General features: G+C 41.2%; 1 non-coding gene across 1 annotated transcript; it reads right to left on the reverse strand.

The window, feature by feature from the left end:
* Positions 1 to 6,399: 6,399 nt before the first annotated feature.
* On the reverse strand, positions 6,400 to 6,475 carry TRNAD-GUC (transfer RNA aspartic acid (anticodon GUC)). The gene has a single exon. It is a non-coding gene; the product is annotated as a tRNA-Asp (tRNA).
* Positions 6,476 to 22,505: the final 16,030 nt, after the last annotated feature.

Raw genomic sequence — 22,505 nt, forward strand, 5'->3', positions numbered from 1 at the left:
ACCCTTGCTCAAGCCAGTGACCTTGGGCTCAAGCTGGTGAGCTTTTTGCTCAAGCCAGATGAGCCTGCGCTCAAGCTGGCGACCTCAGGGTCTTGAACGTGGGTCCTTCCACATCCTAGTCTGATGCTTTATCCACTGTGCCACCACCTGGTCAAGTGCCCATTAAGTTCTTTAAGAAAGTTTTGGGTCCTAATACTTTGTAGAAACTCAAGCCATCATTAGTTTTTCCAAATGTTAACAGCCTAATCTTATCCTTGTTTCATAAGAATATTATTTCTCTGAAGCTTTTGAGATGAAAAATACTGTATGTTAGGGGATTTCTAAACATTACCCAGAAGTTATTTGCTTTCTTTTATTTTCTACTGCTTTTTTGAATTAGCCTTAATTATAATCAGTAATGAGCTTCTTACTCTCTTTCTCCTCAGTTCTCTTCAGTAATAGGAACTGGTTGGGCAGTAAAGAAAATCTAAAGTAGAAAGGGAGGCTGTTTGCATAGAGAACCAGCCCTCAGCTGAACTTTGACCTTGCGACCCTCTCTTCTTTTACTATAATATTGCTGCCGCCTGACCAGGCAGTGGTGCAGTGGATAGAGCATTGGACTGGGATGCAGAAGGACCCAGGTTCGAGACCCTGAGGTCGCCAGCTTGAGCGTGGGCTCATCTGGTTTGAGCAGAGCTCACCAGCTTGGACCCAAGGTCGCTGGCTCGAGCAAGGGGTTACTCAGTCAGTCTGCTGAAGGCCAACGGTCAAGGCACATATGAGAAAGCAATCAATGAACAATTAAGGTGTCGCAATGAAAAACTGATGATTGATGCTTCTCATCTCTCTCTGTTCCTGTCTGTCTGTCCCTCTCTGACTCTCTCTCTGTCTCTGTAAAAAAAATAAAAAATAAAAAATGGCCCTGGCTGGTTGGCTCAGTGGTAGAGCATCGGCCTGGTGTGCAGGAGTCCTGGGTTCGATTCCCGGCTGGGGCACACAGGAGAAGTGCCCATCTGCTTCTCCACCCCCCTCTCCTTCCTCTATGTCTCTCTCTTCCCCTCCTGCAGCCAAGGCTCCATTGGAGCAAAGTTGGCCCGGGCGCTGAGGATGGCTTTGTGGCCTCTGCCTCAGGTGCTAGAATGGCTCTGGTTGCAACAGAGCAATGCCCCAGGTGGGCAGAGCATCGCCCCCTGGTGGGCATGCCGGGTGGATCCCGGTCGGGGGTATGCGGGAGTCTGTCTGACTGTGACTGCCTCCCCGTTTCCAACTTCAGAAAAGTACAAAAAACAAACAAACAACAACAACAACAATATATATATATATATTGCTGCCTTTGTCTGAGGGTGGATCATGAACCCATGACTTGGGAGGCCCATGTGTTAAGCAGTGGTTCTCATGTGTCAACCTTTTTACACTTGAGCTCTGGTGAAAATAGGAAAATTATTTTGGGGACCACTAAGGCAGAAATCATCATAAGCATAAGTGAATTCAGCTAAGATCATTGAGTCTATAATCTTCATACAACATCAGGGTGGTGGTAGATCAGCCGAAGGAGCGACTGTAGGGCCAGTGGCCATTGCCATTGTGGCCATGCAGATGCAGGTTCTCATTGGACTTGGGCAGACAGTAAAGGAATTGTGGAGCCGAAAAATGGTGGGCCATTCCATTTATTAAAGTCTCATAATGGCAGACAAGCAAACAGACAGGGAAGACTGCTTCCTTTTCTTCCATCTCAGGACCCCACCAGTCTCAGCAGTTCTCAGCCAAATAGCCTGGGCAGAAATCAGGGCTCCCAAACCAGGACTCGGTCTCCGGTTCCACAACGTGGACTCATTCTCTGCACTCTAGGAAAACAGGCTGGAGGAAAAAAAATCCTTCTTCAGCAAACAATCCCCCATCCCAAGCAGGAAGGCAATCTGCAATTTGCAATCTGCTGCCCTGAGGGCAAATATCCATAACCTTGCATAGACTATATACACAGGGTGCTCCCCAACACAGGAGAGCAAACCTAAAAAACACTTGTTTATAGGGACGTACAGGCTTGATGAATTTTGTAAGAAGTTTATTTTTTATGCATCTGCAAAACAGATGAGCTGCAACCCTAGTGGCATCAGCGAAGAGTGTCAGGGAAGGGGTGTCTGATATAGGGTTTGTTGCAAGCATTTGCTGGCATGGGGTTTGGTGTACCTGGATATGGTCAGATTAGCATATCCTGGTTTTTGGCCTTGGTTACAGACTGTCTTCCCTTCCCAATCGATGGCCTTGTCCCAACCAAGGACATTTTCCAGAACTTTTCCAGGGTGAGGGGAGTTGCTTAAGGAAAAGGGAGGTTGGGAGAGGGAGGTGTTTAATGAAGAAGTTGCCCTAGTGCAAGGTTGCGGTGAGGGGAATTTGAGGGATATTTTTGGTTTTGTTTTTTTGTGACAGAGACAGAGAGAGGGACAGATAGGGACAGACAGACAGGAAGGGAAGGGAGAGAGATAAGGAACATCAATTCTTCATTGAGGCTCCTTTATTGATTGCTTTCTTATATGTGCCTTGATGGGGGGGAGAGCGGGGCTACAGCAAAGCGAGTGGCTCCTTGCTCAAGCCAGCGACCTTGGACTTCAAGTCAGTGACCTTTGGGCTCAAGCCAGCAACCATGGGGTCATGTCTATGATCCCATGCTCAAGCCCACACTCAAGCTGGCAATCTCAGAATTCCAACCTGGGCCCTCCGTGTCTATCCACTGCGCCACCATCTGGTCAGGTGGGAATTTAAGTTTTTAAAGAGGCCTTGAATCTAAAGGAGCCCTGGACCCAAACCTAACAGGTGGTTAACTCTTTCATGAACTGGCATGAAATTTCTGGTGGACCAGTCTGTGGACTAGTGGTTGAAAAACACTGGTGCAAAGTGTGATATATTCAAAAAGAAGTTTGTCATCCCAGGTGGTTAAGCTTAGCAGTGTTAGGTCCTTTTTAGTTTCTGATTTGAAAAGGAGCCAACTAGTTAAATCTGTGCAAAAGTATTAGCAAGCTGTGACATGGCCAGGCTTTTCATAGGCGCAAGAAAACTCTTTCATGTATCTCTAATAGGTTTTTAGGTCAGTCCCTGGTTGTGCCAGAGTTTTGTGGAATTATTATTATTATTATTATTATTATTATTATTATTATTTTGCAAGAGACAGAGATAGGAAGGGAGAGAGAGGGGAAGCATCAATTTGTAGTTTTATCACTTTAGTTGTTCATTGATTGCTTCTCATATGTGCCTTAACCAGGGGCTCCAGCTAAGCCAGTGACCCTTTGCTCAAGCCAGAGACCTTGGGCTTCAAGCCAGCGACCTTTGGGCTCAGGCCAGCAAGTCATGTCGATGATCCCATGCTCAAGCTGGTGAGACTGCACTCAATCCAGATGAGCCTATGCTCAAGCTGACAACCTTAGGGTTTCGAATTAGGTCATCATTGTCTCAGGTCAATGCTCTATCCACTGTGCCACCACCAATCAGGCTCTTTTTTTTCTTTTAATTGATTTTAGAGAGAGAAAGAGAAAAACACATCTATTTGTTCCACTTATTTATACATTCATTGGTTGATTCTTGTATGTGCCCCAAGTGGGGATTGAACCCACAGTCTTGGCCTACTGGGACAATGATGGAACCAGCAGAGCTACCTGACCAGGGTATGGAAGCCAACTCTTAAAAAAATGAGAGATGTTTATATGGAGATGAGGAGAAAAGTGTTCTAGACAGGGGTTCTGCAAGAACAAACAGCATAAGAGAAACATTCTAGGGACTCAAGATCAGTGTTGTTGGAATAAGTGTTGTTGGGTGTGAGAATGTGTGAATCAGTGAAGCTGAGGATGTACAATCAGTGAAATTCTTATGAAGAATTTTCAACACTATGATAAGAATATTCAACTACATCCTAAAGGCAGCTCCATAGTCACCCTTTCAAAGCTTTTTCACTTCACTTAAGCTCACCATCCCACTGCTTCACAAAAAGGCCCCCAATTTTCTGCTATTACATTTATAACCCATATCTATCCCTCCAAATACTATTGAAGAAGATCTTTCCTCTACTCTCAGGTTAATCTCTCTAGTTACTTAACTCTATTTTTCATCTTCTTCTCCAATGACTCTATCCTTCAGCATTTAAATATGCTCAAGTCTTAAATAAATAAATAAGGTCAAGTGTCTGCCATCTTAAATGGTCACTGTCTTTTGATTCTTTGTGTGCATGATTACATTTAATATGTTTCAGTTAAGCAGCTTTATGCAATTCATATTTTTCATCAGTATTACTCTTTTTTTTTTTTTAAGGGAGAGGAGAGGAGATAGTGAGACAGACTCCCAAATACGCCCCAACCAGGATCCACCCAGCAACCCTATCTGGGACCAATGCTTCAATCAACTGAGCTATTTTTAGCACCTGAAGCTGACACCCTTGGATCAACCAAGCTATCTGTAGTGCCTAAAGCCAATACTCAGACCAACCAAGCCACTGGTTACAGGAGGGGAAGAGAGAGAGAAGGGGGAGAGAGGGAGTAAGAGAAGCAAACGGTTGCTTCTTTTGTGTGCCCTGACCAGGAATCAAACCTGGAAAATCCATACCCTGGCTGATGCTCTATCCACTGAATAAACTGCCCAGAGCTACTCATTTTTATTTTATTTTATTTTATTTTTGTGACAGAGACAGAGAGAGTCAAAGAGAGGGACAGATAAGGACAGACAGACAGGAAGGGAGAGAGATGAAAAGTGTCACTTCTTCATTGTGGCTCCTTAGTTGTTCATTGATTGCTTTCTCATATGTGCCTTGACCTGGGGGGGGCTCCAGCAGACCGAGTGACCCCTTGCTCAAGCCAGCAACCTTGGACTCAAGCTGGTGAGCCTTGCTCAAACCAGATGAGCCTGCGCTCAAGCTGGCGACTTCAGGGTCTCAAACCTGGGTCCCCTGCATCCCAGTCTGACAGTCTATCCACTGTACCACCACCTGGTCAGGCCTACTCTTTTTTTTTTTTTTTTTTTTTTTTTTAGATATAATTGATATATTTTGACTTTTATCTGTATTCATTCTGTCACCAAGTTTTTGGGAAGTCCTTAAACTTACTACTTCTTTATCTTCAATTCTCATTCATTCTTCAATAATGGTGAAACTAAGCTGATGCTGCCTTTGTGTTGCTTTGAGTTTAAAGGCTTTAAGGGATTCCTTGGAATTGAAAGTTTAACTATATTAATCAAGGGCAACAGATAAATTAATACATTTAAAAATTGCTAAGACATCATTAGTAAGCACATGTATTTGAATAGGATTTAGTTTCTGGCTAGAGCACTATGGTGCTGGTGAACATTTTAGCTTGATATTAGACCTTCATGAAGTAAATGAAATTTCATATAAGTTCAGATGTATCTATGATATATTCCAGTATGTTTTCCTAATTCTTCTTTGGTTTAGCAATAATAAAACCAAATTTTTAGGACTGAAAACATATAAACATGAGCATGTAAAAAAATTGCAATATATCATCACATTGGTTAGATTTACAATGCCTAATACACATTTCTTATTTTGCTAAACCATGTCTTCTGTAATTAGGTTTCTCTGATGACCATAGAATAGATTATAGCAAGTCTGAATCATTAAAACATTTTTTAGATTTGGCCAGAGTCCCTAAAAAATATTAAACAAAATGCTTTGTAGATTAAAACTAATTTGAAAGAATTTTTTTTTATTATTATTTTTATTTTATTTTATTTTAATGAGGAGAGGAGAGGCAGAGATAGACTCCTGCATGCGCCCCCACCAGGATTGACTTGGCATGCCCACTAGGGGGCAATGTTCTGCCTATCTGGGGCCCTTGCTCCGTTGCAACCAGAGCCTTTTTTTAGCGCCTCAGGTGGAGGCCATGGAGCCGTTCTTAGCGCCTGGGGCCACCCACTCCAATCCAGCCATGGCTGTAGGAAGGGAGGAGAAGAGAGAGAGAAGTGAGAGGGTGAGGGGCAGAGAAGCAAATGGGTATGCCCTGACTAGGAATCGAACCTGGAACATCCACACACTGGGCTGATGCTCTATCGCTGAACCAACTGGCCAGGGCCAATTTGAAAGAATTTTTTTTTTTTTTTTCTTCTGAAGCTGGAAACGGAGATAGACAGTCAGACAGACTCCCGCTTGCGCCCGACCGGAATCCACCCGGCACGCCCACCAGGGGCGACGCTCTGCCCACCAGGGGGCAATGCTCTGCCCACCAGGGGGCGATGCTCTGCCCCTCCGGGGCGTCACTCTGCCGAGACCAGAGCCACTCTAGCGCCTGGGGCAGAGGCCAAGGAGCCATCCCCAGCGCCCGGGCCATCTTTGCTCCAATGGAGCCTTGGCTGCAGGAGGGGAAGAGAGAGACAGAGAGGAAGGAGGGGGGGGGGTTGGAGAAGCAAATGGGCGCTTCTCCTCTGTGCCCTGGCCGGGAATCGAACCCGGGTCCCCGGCACGACAGGCCGACGCTCTACCACTGAGCCAACCAGCCAGGACCCAATTTGAAAGAATTTGAAACAGCAAATCTGATCTTCCAGAAATGCAGATCTGGTTGTTGTTTTTTTATAACCACCAATGATTTCCCAACTCTAACATAACTTAAAATACATAAAAAAATGAATTAGGGAAACACAAATGAGAGATGAAGACACTTAGCAAATGTAGATTAGTCTTGACTGTGGTCGATAGCATTTTAATACAGTATTTGTGTTTTTTTAACCTAAAGAACATGAAAGATGGTTTTTTGGGGGGTTGTTTTTTTTGTTTGTTTTTTGTATTTTTCTGAAGCTGTAACGGGGAGAGACAGTCAGACAGACTCCCTCATGCACCCCACTGGGATCCACCCGGGACGCCCACCAGGGGGCGACGCTCTGCCCACCAGGGGGCGATGCTCTGCCCCTCCGGGGCGTCGCTCTGCCGCGACCAGAGCCACTCTAGCTCCTGGGGCAGAGGCCAAGGAGCCATCCCCAGCGCCCCGGGCCATCTTTGCTCCAATGGAGCCTCGCTGCGGGAGGGGAAGAGAAAGACAGAGAGGAAGGAGAGGGTGAGGGATGGAGAGGCAGATGGGCACCTCTCCTGTGTGCCTGGCCGGGAATTGAACCCGGGACCTCTGCACGCCAGGCCGACGCTCTACCACTGAACCAACCGGCCAGGGCCATGAAAGATGTTTTAAGAATTTTGTATTACCATATGGAGAACAAAATTATTTTCTAAAATGCTAGCTAAATTAAGTTTATTTATTTATTTATTTATTTTTTAGAGACAGAGAGTGAGTCAGAGAGAGGGATAGATAGGGACAGACAGACAAGAACGAAGAGAGATGAGAAGCATCAATCATTAGTTTTTCATTGTGCATTGCAACACCTTAATTGTTCATTGATTGCTTTCTCATATGTGCCTTGACCATGGGCCTTCAGCAGACCGAGTAACCCCTTGCTGGAGCCAGCGAACTTGGGTTCAAGCTGGTGGGATTTTGCTCAAACCAGATGAGCCCGCGCTCAAGCTGGCGACTTCGGGGTCTTGAACCTGGGTCCTCTGCATCCCAGTCCGACGCTCCATCTACTGCGCCACCGCCTGGTCAGGCTAAATTAAGTTTTAACCACACTTTTCTACTTGAACATTCTATAAGCCATAATTTCTCAAGATCTTATACATACCTTGAATTTTTTAATATCATCCGCTTTTGCCTGTCAATTTGCTAAAAGTTGTTCTTGCAGCTATTTGATGTTTGGGAGATTTTTAGATAAAATAATTTTAGTTTATAAGGTAATTTATATAGTAGCTACCATTTAAGTAAGAGATTTTCAGGACTAAGTATATTCATGTATTTGCATTTATTATCCCAGTGCAATTTAATTTAATTGGATGGAAAATCACAGTAAGAAGTACAGAAGGTGTCAAATAAATATATAATTATAAAATGATTACTTGCTGGTTTTTTGTTTTATGAAAGAGACAGACAGGAAGAGAGAGATGAGAAGTATCAACTCATAGTTATAGCACCTTAGTTGTTCATTGATTGCTTTCTCATATGTGCTTTGACTGGGGGGCTCCGGCCAAGCCAGTGACTCTTTGCTCAAGCCAGCGACCTTGGGCTCAAGCCAGCGACCTTGGGCTCAAGCCAGCAACCATGGGGTTATGTCAGTGATCCTGTACTCAAAACAGCGACCTTGGAGTTTCAAACCTTGGTCCTCAGTGTTCCAGGCTGATGCTCTATCCACTGCACCACTGCCTGGTTAGGCTATTACTTGCTGTTTTATGAGAATTATTAAATACAGAGATTGGGAAAACATAATATTACATATAAATTGTCTGTGATAGTTATAATGCTGGTACTTGATTTCAGATTTTTCTGAAGTATATCTTAGTTTCATTTTGCACAGTTCTTAGGGCTCTACAGCAAACTTAAAATGATTACAATTTTTAAAAATTTATTTATTTTAGTGAGGAGAGAGGAGATGTGTGTGTGTGTGTGTGTGTGTGTGTGTGTGAGAGAGAGAGAGAGAGAGAGAGAGAGAAGAGAGAAAGGGGAAGAGCAGGAAGCGTCAACTCCCATATGTGCCTTGACCAGGCAAGCCCAGGGTTTTGAACTGGCTACCTCAGCAATCCAGGTTGACTCTTTATCCACTGCACCATCATAGGTCAGGCCAAAATGATTTTTTTTTTTAAGTGAGAGGAGAAAAGACAGAGAGACAGACTTCCACATGCACTTTTTTAATACCTGAGGCAGAGCCTTCATGAAACCATCCTTAGCACCTGGGCCAACTGGCTTGAATCAATAGAGCCATGGCTGCGGGAGGTGAAGAGAGAGAGAAAGGGGAGTGAGAGGGGTCGAGAAGCAGATGGTCGCTTCTCCTATGTGTTCTGACCTGGAATTGAACCCAGGACATTCACACACTGGGCTGATGCTCTACCACTGAGCCAACTGGCCAGGGCCAAATTAAAATGATTTTAAAACTATTTAAGAAACTGTAGGATCATAACATTTAACAGAATTTTTATTATTCAGCAAATAAGCTCAAGCAGGGGGAAAAATAGGTCATAAAACTTATTAGCCAACTCATTACTAAGACCATTTTCTTTTACAATTTCATTTATTCATCTGGTTCAAAATTCAGAAGGTAGAAAAGGACATGTAGTGAAGTAACTCTTTTGTTTCTGTTTCCTAGACACCTACTTTTTCTCCCCAGAGGCAAACATTATTATTGGTTTTCTATAGTTCCTTCCACACTTGATCTTAGTTAAAAGGCCAAGATGTGATCTATATATCATGCCAGGTATATTTAATTCATTGCTAAGCAAGCATATTTTTTCTTTTACACAATTGGAAGCATACTATAAGTACTGTTTTGTATTTGTTCTTTAAAAACATTTTTTACTATACATCTGAAGAACATCTGAAATCACATAATATGCTTTCTTTTATGACTATGTAGTATTTCATTGTCAGGATGTATCATTATTATTTTATAAGTCTCCCATTGGTGAATATTTGTATTATTTTCCATTTTTTGTTGTAATTAGAGTGACTATATTTTCTGGCTTGCTTGGGTAGGTTATGCCAATTGCCCCAGATTAAATATTAATGGTGCCCTCTTTCTCTTATAAAACTGTTCCAGTTTGGACAATATATTTTATGGTTATCATAGCTAATACAATGCTGCAGCGGTGAATAACTTTATATATCTTATTGTTGCTGAGTCAAAAGGTATAAATAAATATCCATATTTGTAAGTTTGACAAATGTTGCCAAATTGCCTTCCATATTGGTCATACCATTGTAGTAAAGTACTTGGGTTTTTTTCACCTCACCTCAGGTGAATTTTTTGTTTGCCATTCTAATAAATATAAAACAGTGTCTCGGTGTTGTTTTTATTTTACTTTTGAAAAAATTATGAATGAGATTGAGCACATCTTTTTTATATGTTTAACAATCATTGTGTTTCCTTTTTAATGACTATTCAAATACTGGTTATTAGAGTTTTTATATTGATTTGTAGGAACTCTTCATTCATATATTTTGGAACTTAGCGTTTTGAGAAATGCTTTGCACGCATTTTCTTTTCCTTCTGGGTTTATTATGTGACTTTTAGTTTTCCTTTTGTGGTTTTTGCTATGTACAAATTTTTTATCAGATTAAAAAAATTTTATTTTCTATTCAATGATTATTATCAAAATCCACTATAAAACTAGCCTGACCAGGTGGTGGCGCAGTGGATAGAGCGTCAAACTGGGATGCGGAGGACCCAGGTTCGAGACCCCGAGGTTGCCAGTTTGAGCGTAGGCTCATCTGGTTTGAGCAAAGTTCACCAGCTTGGACTCAAGGTCGCTGGCTCGAGCAAGGGGTTATTAGGTCTGCTGAAGGCCCACGGTCAAGGCACATATGAGAAAGCAATCAATGAACAACTAAGGTGTCGCAATGCGTAAAGAAAAACTAATAATTGATGCTTCTCATCTCTCCATTCCTGTCTGTCTGTCCCTGTCTATCCCCCACTCTGACTCTCTCTCTGTCTCTGTAAAAAAAAAAAGAAAAATCCACTATAAAACTAGAAACTCAGATTTAATCTTTAATTTTCTTGTTCTTCACATCTTATAATAGGTCTTTTTTTGTTGTTGTTATTTTTTTTATTTTTTTAATACTTTTTATTATTGATTTTAATTTATTGTGTTTACATAGATTCTAGTGTTGCCCCGAATGCATCCCTCTGACCCTTATAATAGGTCTTATAATAGGACTCAAATCCATCCACTTTCCTCATTCCCATTGCTATTGTTCTGTTAAGCTCAACTTAGATCTCTATCCTATCAGTTTCTCTCACTTCCAATCTTTTTTTTTATTACTTCTAATTTTTTTTAATCTTTTTCATTTAAGTGAAAGGAGGGGAGATAGAAAGACAGACTCCCACATGGTCCCTGACCGGGATCCACCCAGCAACCTCCACTGGCAGCAATATTCTGCCCATCTGGACACCATGCTCACAACCGAGCTATTTTTGACACCTGAGGCAGAGGCTCCACGGAGCCATCCTTAGTGTTGGGGCCAACAGCACTCGAATCAATTGAGCCATGGCTGGGGGAGGGGAACAGAGAGAAAGAAAGAAGGAGAGAAGGGGAAGAAGCAGCAGATGGTTGCTGTCGTGTGTGCCCTGACCAGGAATTGAACCCAGGACTTCCATACGGCAGGTTGACACTCTACCACTAAGCCAACCAGCCAGGGCCAAACTTCCAATCTTTTCTTTACAATGTAGCCAGGAGTGATCTTTCAGAAATGCAAATATGGTTATGTTATATATTTTTTATAACCGCTGATGATTTCCCACTCAACACTAACATAACAAAATACAGTAAAAATGGATAGGGGAAAAACGAATGAGAGATGAGGACACTTAACAGATGTAGATTATTCTTGACTGTGGGGAAAATTAAAAGAACAAGAAAGAAGAACCTAGAGTTCAGGGGAGAGGCTTTTGTGTGTTTTGTATATATGTGTGTTTTGTTTTCTTTTTTTTTAAGATTTTTATTTATTGATTTTACAGAGAGAGCAGAGAGAGGGAAGGGGAGCAAGAAATATCAATTCATAGTTGCTTCACTTTTATTGTTCATTCACTTTTTTTGTGTGTGACAGAGACAGAGAGACAGACAGGGACAGACAGATAGAAAGGAGAGAGATGAGAAACATCAATTCTTTGTTGTGGCTCCTTAGTCTCCTTAGCTGTTCATTGATTGCTTTCTCATATGTGCCTTGATGGGGAGTGGGGGGGCTGCAGCAGAGCGAGTGACCCCTTGCTCAAGCCAGCAACCTTGGGCTTCAAGCCAGCAACCTTTGGGCTCAAGTCAGCAACCATGGGGTCATGTCTATGATCCACGCTCAAGCCAGCAACCCCGTGCTCAAGCTGGAAGAGCCCATGCTCAAGCCAGTGAGCTCAGGGTTTCAAACCTGGGTCCTTCACGTCCCAGTTCAATGCTCTATCCACTGTGCCACCGCCTGGTCAGGCTATTGTTCATTGATTGATTGCTTTCCATATATGCCTTGACAGGGCAAGCCCAAGGTTCAAACCAGTGACTTTAGCATTCCAGGTCGATACTCTCTATCCACTGCACCACCACAGACCAGGCTTGTTTTGTCTTTTTAAAATAATTATCCATGTGCTGAAGAAAGAAGCCAGGAGAGATGAAATGTTTGAAGATAGTAGGTGAATATTACATGCTAAGAATATAGGAAGACTTTGTGAAGAAGAATGCTTGAGAATTGTAAATTTTTAGAATATTCTGGAGACTAAGAGAGGCCACTAACTAGCGTGGGAAATATATAAGAGCCTGCTGAGATTAGAAGTTTTGTAGTTTAAACATTTATATAGAAAAAAATACAAATAGTTTTATGTGGAGGTGCTATGAATCTTTCAAAGAACAGATAATTGCAAACATATGTACTTTGTTTCAAGAAATAGAAGAAAAGGAAAATGTAACAACTTGTTAAATTAATATAAACTTTAAAACCAAAACTGGAAAAAGAAAGTATAAGAAAAGTTAATAGAAAGACATAAATGCAAAAGTGTTTATCCCAAGGATAGTACAATGAATTAGCACTGGAAAATATGCATAATTTACCACATGAACAGAGTAAGAGAGGAACTCTTGATCCTCTTGATCATTGCAGAAAAATCTTAATAAATACCTATTTGTTTTCCAAGCTCTTAGCAAACTACACAAGAGAAGGAATATCCTAATAAACCTGATAAAAGCTTTATCTGGGAACAACAGGTCTGGTATACAACTTCCGTTAAATATTTAACTGGAGGTTTTATTGTCCAGTAAGACAAGAAGAAATAAATGGTATAAGGATTACAAGAAAAGAAACAAAATTGTCATTATTTACAAATGATATTGATGAGGAAAATCCAAGTGAATCTATAATTAAATTGTTGGGACTAATAAGAGAGTTCAAGGTGGCTTGATAAAAGATCAATATCCGGCCCTGGCTGGTTGGCTTAGTGGTAGAGTGTCAGCCTGGCGTGCAGGAGTCCCGGGTTCGATTCCCGGCCAGGGCACAAAGGAGAAGCACTCATCTGCTTCCCCACTCCTCCCCCTCTCCTTCCTCTCTGTCTCTCTCCTCCCCTCCGCAGCCAAGGCTCCATTGGAGCAAAGTTGGCCCTGGCGCTGAGGATGGCTCTGTGGCCTCTGCCTCAGGTGCTAGAATGGCTCTGGTTGCAACAGAGCGACACCCCAGATGGGCAGAGCATCGCCCCCTGATGGGCGTGCCAGGTGGATCCCGGTCAGGCGCATGCGGGAGTCTGTCTGACTGCCTCCCCGTTTCCAACTTCAGAAAAATACAAAAAAAAAAAAAATCAATATCCATAATTCAAAAGTGTTCCTATACCGAAGTAAAAATTACTGTATTTCCCCACGTATAAGACACACCTTTTTTCAGAAAAATTTGGGGTCTAAAAACTGGGTGCATCTTATACAGTGGTTTTGGCATTTCAAATGCCATAGATGGAACTGAGGACAGGGCAATATATGGACAGTGATTCGTCATCAGACATAGATGAGGACAAGCTAATGGATGGGAGTTTTGACAGTGATGAGGAGTTGTATGAATTTTATGATGAATAAAACTTGAGTTCAATAACTTTATATAATACTTTTTTTTTTCCAAATTTTGGGCCCCCAAATTAAGGTGCATCTTATACATGGGAGTGTTTTATACATAGAGGAATATGATATGCCTTTTTTTAAAGCATGATATGATATGTTATGATAACATTAAAAACTGAGAAGTATACCCTGACCAGGCAGTGGCACAGTGGATAGAGCATCGGACTGGGATACTGAGGACCCAGTCTCGAAACCCTGAGGTCGCTCGCTGGCTTGAGCAAGGGCTCACCAGCTTGAGTGCAAGGCTGCTGGCTTGAGTGTGGAATCATAGACATGACCCATGGTTGCTGGCTTGAGCCCAAAGGTCACTGGCTTGAGCAAGGAGTCATAGGCTCAGCTGGAGCCCCCCAACACCCCAACAAGGCACATATGAGAAAGTAATCAATGAACAACTAAGATGCCATAACTGTGAGCTTATTTTCTCATCTCTCTCCCTTCCTGCCTGTCTGTTTCTGTCTGTACCCCACCCCGTCTCTCTCTCTAAAACAAAGAAAGAAACAAAAAACCCCAAAACCTGACAAGTACATATGAACAAACCTAATACAGGATGCATAAGAATTTTATGATGAAATTACTAAAGCCCTGCCTGGATAGCTTGGTTACAGTGTCATTTGGAAGTGCAGAAGTTGCTGGTTCAATCCCCAGTCAGGGCACATACAGAAACAGATGGATGTTCCTGTCGCACGCTCTCTCTCTCTCTCTCTCTCTCTTTCTCACCACCCTTCCTCTCTCTCTAAAATCAATCAATAATTTTAAAAAAATAAAGGGAAACGTATACTATATATTGCAAATTCTAACATGGCTCCCATGATCCCTGTCTGCTGGTATTCACACTCTTGTGTAATCCCCTTCTCTTAAATATAAACTGGGCTTGTGATTTGCTTCTGACAAATAGAATATTGCAAAGGTGACTCTTGCTTTTTGGTTTTATATTGTGAGCTGACCTGAGGAGAAGGCCACTTTGGCAAGGAACTAAAGGCAGCCCCCAAGAACTGAGGCCTTCAGTCCAACAGCCTGCAATGAGCTGAATGCTGCCAAAAGTCATGTCACAGAATGGCTTCTTCCCAATGGGGGCCTCAGATGAGAACTCAGCCCTGGCCAACACTTTGCAGCCTAGCTAGGCCATGCATAGATATTTGACCCATAGTAAATGTGAGATAATAAGGATGTGTTCTTTACACTGCTAAGTTTGCTGTAATATTGTTATGCAGCAATAGATAACTTATATACCATATTAAGCAGAGGGAAAAAACTCAATGTCAGAAAGATGGAGGCTCTCCTTGAAGTAATTTATAATTTTAACAGGATTCCATTTAAAATCTCAACAGCATTTCGCATAGAATTTGCATGAATCCTAAAATTATTTTGGAAGACAAAACAGTTGAGAGAAGTTGAGATAATCTTGAAAAAGAATGGCAAAGGGACTGGACTTCCCTAGAGGATATCATCAAAACTTTATAAAGCTATATGGTAAAGATATAATTAACTTTTTAAGAAACTGCCAAACTGTTTTTCAAGGTGGCTATACCAGTTTATATTCCCACCAGCAACGTATGAGGCTTCTAATTTCTCTGCATCCTTATCAGCACTAGTTAGTGTCTTTTTTATTATAGCCACTTTAATGGGTGTAGAGTAGTATCTTATTGTGGTTTTAATTTCCATTTCCCTAATGCCTAATGATTCTGAGCACCTTTTCATGTGCTTATTGTCATTTGGATGTCTTTGGTGAAATGTCTATTCAAGTCTTTTGCCCAATTTTAAATTGGTTATTGTCTTAGTTATAAGACTTCTTTATATATTATAGATACAAGTCTTTTATCAGGTATGTACTTTGCAATATTCTAGCTATTTGCTTGTTTTTCTTTCTCTTCTGTCTTTTTTTAATTTATTGATTTTACAGAGAGAGTGAGAGAGCGAGCGCGCATGCGTGCACGGAAGAGAAACATTGATTTGTTATTCCATTTATTTATGCATTTATTGATTGATTCTTGTATGTGCCCTGACTGGGGATTGAACCTGCAACCTTGGCTTATCAGGATGATGCTCTCACCAACTGAGCTACCCGGCCAGAGCAATTTCTTTAAATTTTTATTTATTGCCCTGATCAGTGGCATAGTGGATAGAGCATCATGTTAGAGCACCGACATCACCAGTTAGATCAGACGTGGCCAACAGTTTTGCCAGATTAGAAAGAAAACATTTTTCACGGGCCAGACGAAATATTAAAATTAAAAAATGTTAAATACAAAAACGATTTGTTTAAGTAAACAAAATTTTATTATATAATTTTTATGAATAAATGTGAGTGAAAAATTTTAATATACAATGTTATTTTAATAAAAATATATTTTAATAAAAATATTACATACCGTATAAATATCCAAACTGTATCGCAATCAATCAAAACAATATTTAATTAATAGAACGAGTGTGAAGGGGTTATATAAAACAATTATTTCGTTTTACAAACAGCCTGGACACGTTTTCAGTTATCAACTGCAGCTATTGTCTATGCTACAGTGCCACTTGATTCAGCACACTTGACCACAAAAATAATGGTTTGACCTTGGGTGTGCACTGGCAAACTCCGCCTAAAAGAATGTGGGTTTCACATTGCCGTTAAACATCAAACAGTTCATATCAAGTACAGATGAGTACAAAAGTTGTAAATCTTTATAATGAACTTTAAAAAAAAAATTAAGGAAGTGGCCCTGGACGTTTGGCTCAGTGGTAGAGCATCAGCCTGGCATGCAGGAGTCCCGGGTTTGATTCCCGGCCTGGGCACACAGGAGAAGCGCCCATCTGCTTCTCCACCCCTCCCCCTCTCCTTCCTCTCTGTCTCTCTCCTCCCCTCCCGGAGCCAAGGCTCCATTGGAGCAAAGTTGGCCCGGGCGCTGAGGATGGCTCTACGGCTTCTGCCTCAGGTACTAGAATGGCTCTGGTTGCAACAGAGCGATGCCCCAGATGGGCAGAGCATCGCCCCCTGGTGGGCATGCCAGGTGGATCCCGGTCGTGCGCATGCGGAAGTCTGTCTGACTGCCTCCCTGTTTTCAACTTGAGAAAAAAAAAAAAATTAAAGAAGTATTGCAAATCCATTTGACCAATTATTGGAAGTTAACCCTAGATTAGTCACACACGGAATTATTTTCTGCATATCACAATCTTTTTAAATATCTCAATTTCCAATAATCAAAGACGCTTTTGCTTCTGAGTATCTGAGATTTTTAAAGTAGCAAAGAATATTAAAAATTTAATTGCGGGCCACATAAACTCATTACGGAGCCGGATCGGGCCCGCGGCCGTATGTTGGTCATGCCTAAGTTAGATCCTGGGGTCATCGACTAGATTCCAAGGGTGCTGGCTCCAGCCTGAGTTCGCCTTCAAGCCCCAGTCAGGGCTCATTTTCTTGATGACATCTTTTAAAAGTCAAAAGTTTTGAATTTTAATGAAATCCAATTTATCGTATTTTTCTTTTACGGCTTATGCTTTTGGTGTTGTGCCTAAGAACTCTGCTAGTCCACCATGAAGATTTTCTTCTAGAAGTCTATAGTTTTAGCTTTTACATTTAATTCTGTGATCCATTTTAAATTAACTTTTTATATGGTATGAGGTAAAGGCTTTTTTGTTTGTTTGTTTTGTTTTTTGCATGTGGGTATTCAATGATCTCAGCTCTATTTGTGAATAAATTCTTTCCTCATTGAATTATTTTGGCATCTTTGTTGAAAATTAATTAACCATAAATGTCAGAGTTTCTTTGTGGTCTATCAATTCTGTTCCATTGATCTACATTCCTATCTTTGCACCAATACCACATTTTCTTATTTACATTAGCTTTATAGTAAGTTTTGAAACCAATTTGTGTAAATCTTTCAACTATGTCCTTTTTAAAAATTGTTTTTGTTTTCCTAGGTCCTTTGCAGTTCCACCAACTTGTCACAGCTGGCTAAGATTTTGGTAGGAATTACATTGAAATGATATATCAATTTGGGGGAAATTTCTATCTTAACAATTACTTTTTTAATTTCTCTCAGCATTGCTTTATGATTTTCAGTGTATAAGTCTTTTGTCTTGTTAAATTTATTTCTTTTGATACTGTTATGAATGGAATTGTTTTCTTAATTTCATTTCAGTTTCTTTATTGCTAGTGTATGGAAATAAAGTTGATTCTTTGTTTTTTGTTTTACAGAGAGAGAAAGAGACAAGAAGGGAGAGAGATAAGCGCCAACTTTTAGTTGCAGCACTTTAGTTGTTCATTGATTGCTTCTTATATACATGCTTTGACAGGGAAAGAGGGGACTCAAGCTGAGTCAGTGACTCCTTATTAGTGACTTTGGGGTTTCAGGTTAATGTCACCATGGGTCAGGCTTGACTTGACTTTTGAATCCTTTTGATACCACTCCAGTAGTTTTGTGGGGTTTTTGTTTTTAGTGAGAGGAGGGAGGCAAAGACAGACTCCCGCATGTGGCCCGCCCGGCAAGCCCACTTGGGGATGATGCTCTGCTCATCTGGGGCCCTGGTTCCGTTGCAACCAGAGCCTTTTTTTTTTTTTTTTTTTACAGAGACATAGTCAGAGAGGGATAGATAGGATAGATAGGGACAGACAGACAAGAACAGAGCATTAATCATTAGTTTTTTGTTGTGACACCTTAGTTGTTCATTGATTGCTTTCTCATATATGCCTTGACTGTGGGCCTTCAGCAGACTGAGTAACCCCTTGGGTACCTTGGGCTCAAGCTGGTGAGCTTTTGCTCAAACCAGATGAGCCCGCGCTCAAGCTGGCGACCTTGGGGTCTTGAACCTGGGTCTTCCACATCCCAGTCCGATGCTCTATCCACTGCGCCACCGCCTGGTCAGGTATAACCAGAGCCATTTTTTAGCACCTGAGGTAGAGGTCATGGAGCCATCCTCAGTGCCTGGGGCCAACTTGCTCCAGTGGAGCCCTGGCTGCAGGAGGGGAGGATAACAGAGAGAAAGAGAGAGAGAGAAGCGAGAGGGTGAGGGGTGGAGAAGCAGATGGTCACTTTTCCTGTGTGCCCTGACTGGGAATCAAACCCAGGACTTCTACATGCTGGGCCGATGCTCTACTGCTGAGCCAACTGGCCAGGGCCTTGTGGTGGTTTTTTGGTGGTTGACATATTCTTTCATTTTTAAATTTTACTTATTTATTTTAGCAGATTCTTTTATTAACAATCAAAAACTTTACATTTGTTACAATAGGAAAATAAATGTTTTAATAAATAATAAATAAAAACTAGGAACCTTATAGGATTTTTAATGTGTACTAGGTTTGATGTATCTCTTCAAAGAGTTTGCTAGAATCATTAGGGTATAAGTGAAAATGAGAAACAATAATTTATAAAATATTTACTTAATAGCTTTCCCAAACAATCGTTACCCTGAAATTAAAACAAAATAAAATTTATATTTATACTTAGGTTTAGATATGACTCACAACACATATCAATCTTTATTATTATTATTTTTTTTTTAGAGAGAAAGAGAGTGAGAAACAGGAAGGGAGAGAGATGAGAAACATCAGTTCTTTGTTGTGACACCTTAGTTGTTCATTGATTTAGCATTGATTGCTTTCTCATATGTGCCTTAACTGGCAGCTCCAGCTGAGCCAGTGACCACTTGCTCAAGCCAGTGACCATGGGCTTCAAGCCAGCGACATTTGGGCTCAAGTCAGTGACCGTGGGATCATGCTGATGATCCCATGCTCAAGCCAGGGACCTGCACTCAAGCTAGTGAGCCTGTACCCAAGTTGGAAACCTCAGGGTTTCGAATCTGGGACCTCAGTGTCCCAGGTTGATGCTCTATCTACTGCAGGCAACACATATCAATCTTAATTTTATGATTTTATATGAGTACCTTTTTAAAGGTACTCATTAAAAATTCAAATCTCATTTTAAGAGTATTAATTTGAGGTTTGCAGTAAAACAACCTAGAAGTTTTTGATAGCTTTCTTGCTTACTGGTATGGATATGCCTTGAACATTTTGTCTTTTCCTAATTTTACCATTGTATCGTTGGGATATATTCCTATAAGTAGAACTGTGAGGTTGAAAGGTAAATACATATGTGATTTTGCTAGATAGAGTGAAAGAAGAGTTATGCTATCTTGCACTTCCATAAACAATATGTAAAAATGCCATTTTAACACAACCTCTCCAACAGTGTGTTGTCAGGCTTTGGGATTTTCGCTAGTCTGGTAGGTTAGAAATGGTGTGTCTCTGTGTAGTTTTAATTTAGCATATTTTTATGTTCAGCAACATTTTAATAAGTTGTGATAGTGAGCTTACATTAACATATAAAGAAAGGAATTTGCCATTAGCTATCTAAAATTTAATGAGTTGGCTCTGACCCTCAAGCAGCAGGTTCTTAAGATTTGTAGTAAAGAATTAGAACAAACATCTCATACTTGTAAAATACTTTGTAATCAACAAAGTACTTTTAACAGTCATCTGATTTGACTGTCATGTGTAGAGGTTCAGAATAGTCTTCCCTAAAATGTACCACTTTGTCATGTGAATTATTTTGAGCTGCAGGTAAATCAAACCCCTGCAGACTAACAAGATACTTCTAGTTCTCCCTTAAAGAATTTAAATCAGGGGCCTTGCCCATAACCAGAGTTACCACCAGAAGTGACTTTTGATGACCTGTCTAATTACTGAACACCTGCTCTTCTCATCCTGCAATGGCCTCCCTCCCCTCTGAAGTCCCAAGGTGATCGTTAGCTCAGAATGTCAGGTATACCTCATTTTTCCTTTCCGTCTTCGAATTTCTCATGCACATGGGTTTCTGATAACCTCATGTATGTGGGGTTCCCATGCATAGGTATATATTCAATTTACTTTCTTTTCTTAATTTATCTCATGTTGATTTAATTATCAGGCCAGCTGAAAAAAACCTAGGAGGGTACAGGAAAGTTTCTTCCTCCCCAACACATGATAATCCCAAAGAAACAGGACAGATACTATGTTCATTTTGTAGAAGAGGAAACGAGTATTTTATTTTTTTAATTAATTAATTAGTTAAATTTTTATTTTATTTTATTTTATTTAGGGAGAGAGGAAGGAGAAAGAAAGAACATTGATCTGTTCTTGTATGTGCCCTAACCAGGGATCCAGCTGATAATCTCTGCAAATCGGGACAACCAACTGTGCTAACCAGCAAGGTGGAAACTTGTATTTTATTTTATTTTAGAGAAATATAACTATATTTTATTTTATTTGTTTATTTATTTATTATTTGACAGAGAGACAGAGAGAGGGACAGATAAAGACAGACACAGGAAGGGAGAGAGATGAGAAGCATCAATTCTTTGTTGCAGCACTTCAGTTATTCATTGATTGCTTTCTCATATGTGCCTTGACTGGGAAGCTACAGCCAAGCCAGTGAGCCCTTGCTCAAACCGGCAACCATGGGGTGATATCTATGATCCCATGCTCAAACCGGTGATTCTGCTCTCAAAGCTGGTGAGTGAGCCTGCACTCAAGCTGATGAGCCCTAGCTCAAGCCCGTGACCTCAGAGTTTCCGAACCTGGGTCTTCTGCACCCCAGGCCGATGCTCTGTCGACTGTGCCTCTGCCTGGTCAGGCGAAACTTGTATTTTAAAAGACTGAGACTTTTTAGTTTAACACAACATATAGTAGAGCTAAGTTTAAATTTCAAACTTCTGATCATAGTACAAATTCTGTTTTGTTTTCCAGTCGTTTGCTAAAGGATGCATGACCTATATTATCCAAGAGATGGCAGTGTTCTCTTAATTTTCATTAGGGATTCACTTTCCCACTGGAGATACTTCCCAAAGATTCTTTTATTTATTTTTTTATTTTAATTTATGTTTTTTAGATTTTATTTATTCATTTTTTAAAAAGAGAGGAGAGTGAGAGGGAGGGGGGAGGATCAAGAAGCGGCAACTCCCATGTGTGCCTCTACCAGGCAAGCCCAGGGATTCAAACAGGCGACCTCAGCGTTCCAGGTCGATGCCCACAGGAGATACTTAAAAGAAAGGGTAAATTGTATTCTATCAGCTAACCTTCTTGAGCATAAAATTATGTTTAGATGTCAAAGATAAAAGGATTAGTAAAATTGGTGCTTGCTTCCTAGAAGCTCACAGTCTAAGTGGAAGGGGTGGGGCAGTCAAGCATAATTAAAAGCCGGTTAAAATTTTGTACAAAATGCTATGGGACTACAAATTTATAATGGACCTTTTGAGGTGATGTCTTTTTTTTTTTTTTTTTTTTTTTTTTTGTATTTTTCTGAAGCTGGAAACAGGGAGGCAGTCAGACAGACTCCCGCATGCGCCTGACCGGGATCCACCCGCACACCCACCAGGGGTGATGCTCTGCCCATCCAGGGCGTCGCTTCTGTTGCGACCAGAGCCACTCTAGCGCCTGAGGCAGAGGCCATGGAGCCATCCCCAGCGCCCGGGCCATCCTTGCTCCAATGGAGCCTTGGCTGCGGGAGGGAAGAGAGAGACAGAGAGGAAGGAGAGGGGGAGGGGTGGAGAAGCAGATAGGCGCTTCTCCTGTGTTCCCTAGCCGGGAATCGAACCCGGGACTTCTGCACGCCAGGCCTACGCTCTACCACTGAGCCAACCGGCCAGGGCCAAGGTGGTGTCTTTTTTAATGCAGGGGTTGGGAACCTTTTCGGCTGAGAGAGCCATGAACGCCACATATTTTAAAATGTAATTCCGTGAGAGCCATACAATGGCCCGTGTATGTTAAGCATTATCCAATAAAAATTTGGTGTTGTCCCGGAGGATAGCTGTGATTGGCTCCAGCCACCTGCAACCATGAACATGAGTGGTAGGAAATGAATGGATTGTAATACATGAGAATGTTTTATATTTTTAACATTATTATTAT

The sequence above is a fragment of the Saccopteryx leptura genome, chromosome 2 (genome assembly GCF_036850995.1).
Source record: "Saccopteryx leptura isolate mSacLep1 chromosome 2, mSacLep1_pri_phased_curated, whole genome shotgun sequence".
Lineage (NCBI taxonomy): Eukaryota > Metazoa > Chordata > Mammalia > Chiroptera > Emballonuridae > Saccopteryx > Saccopteryx leptura.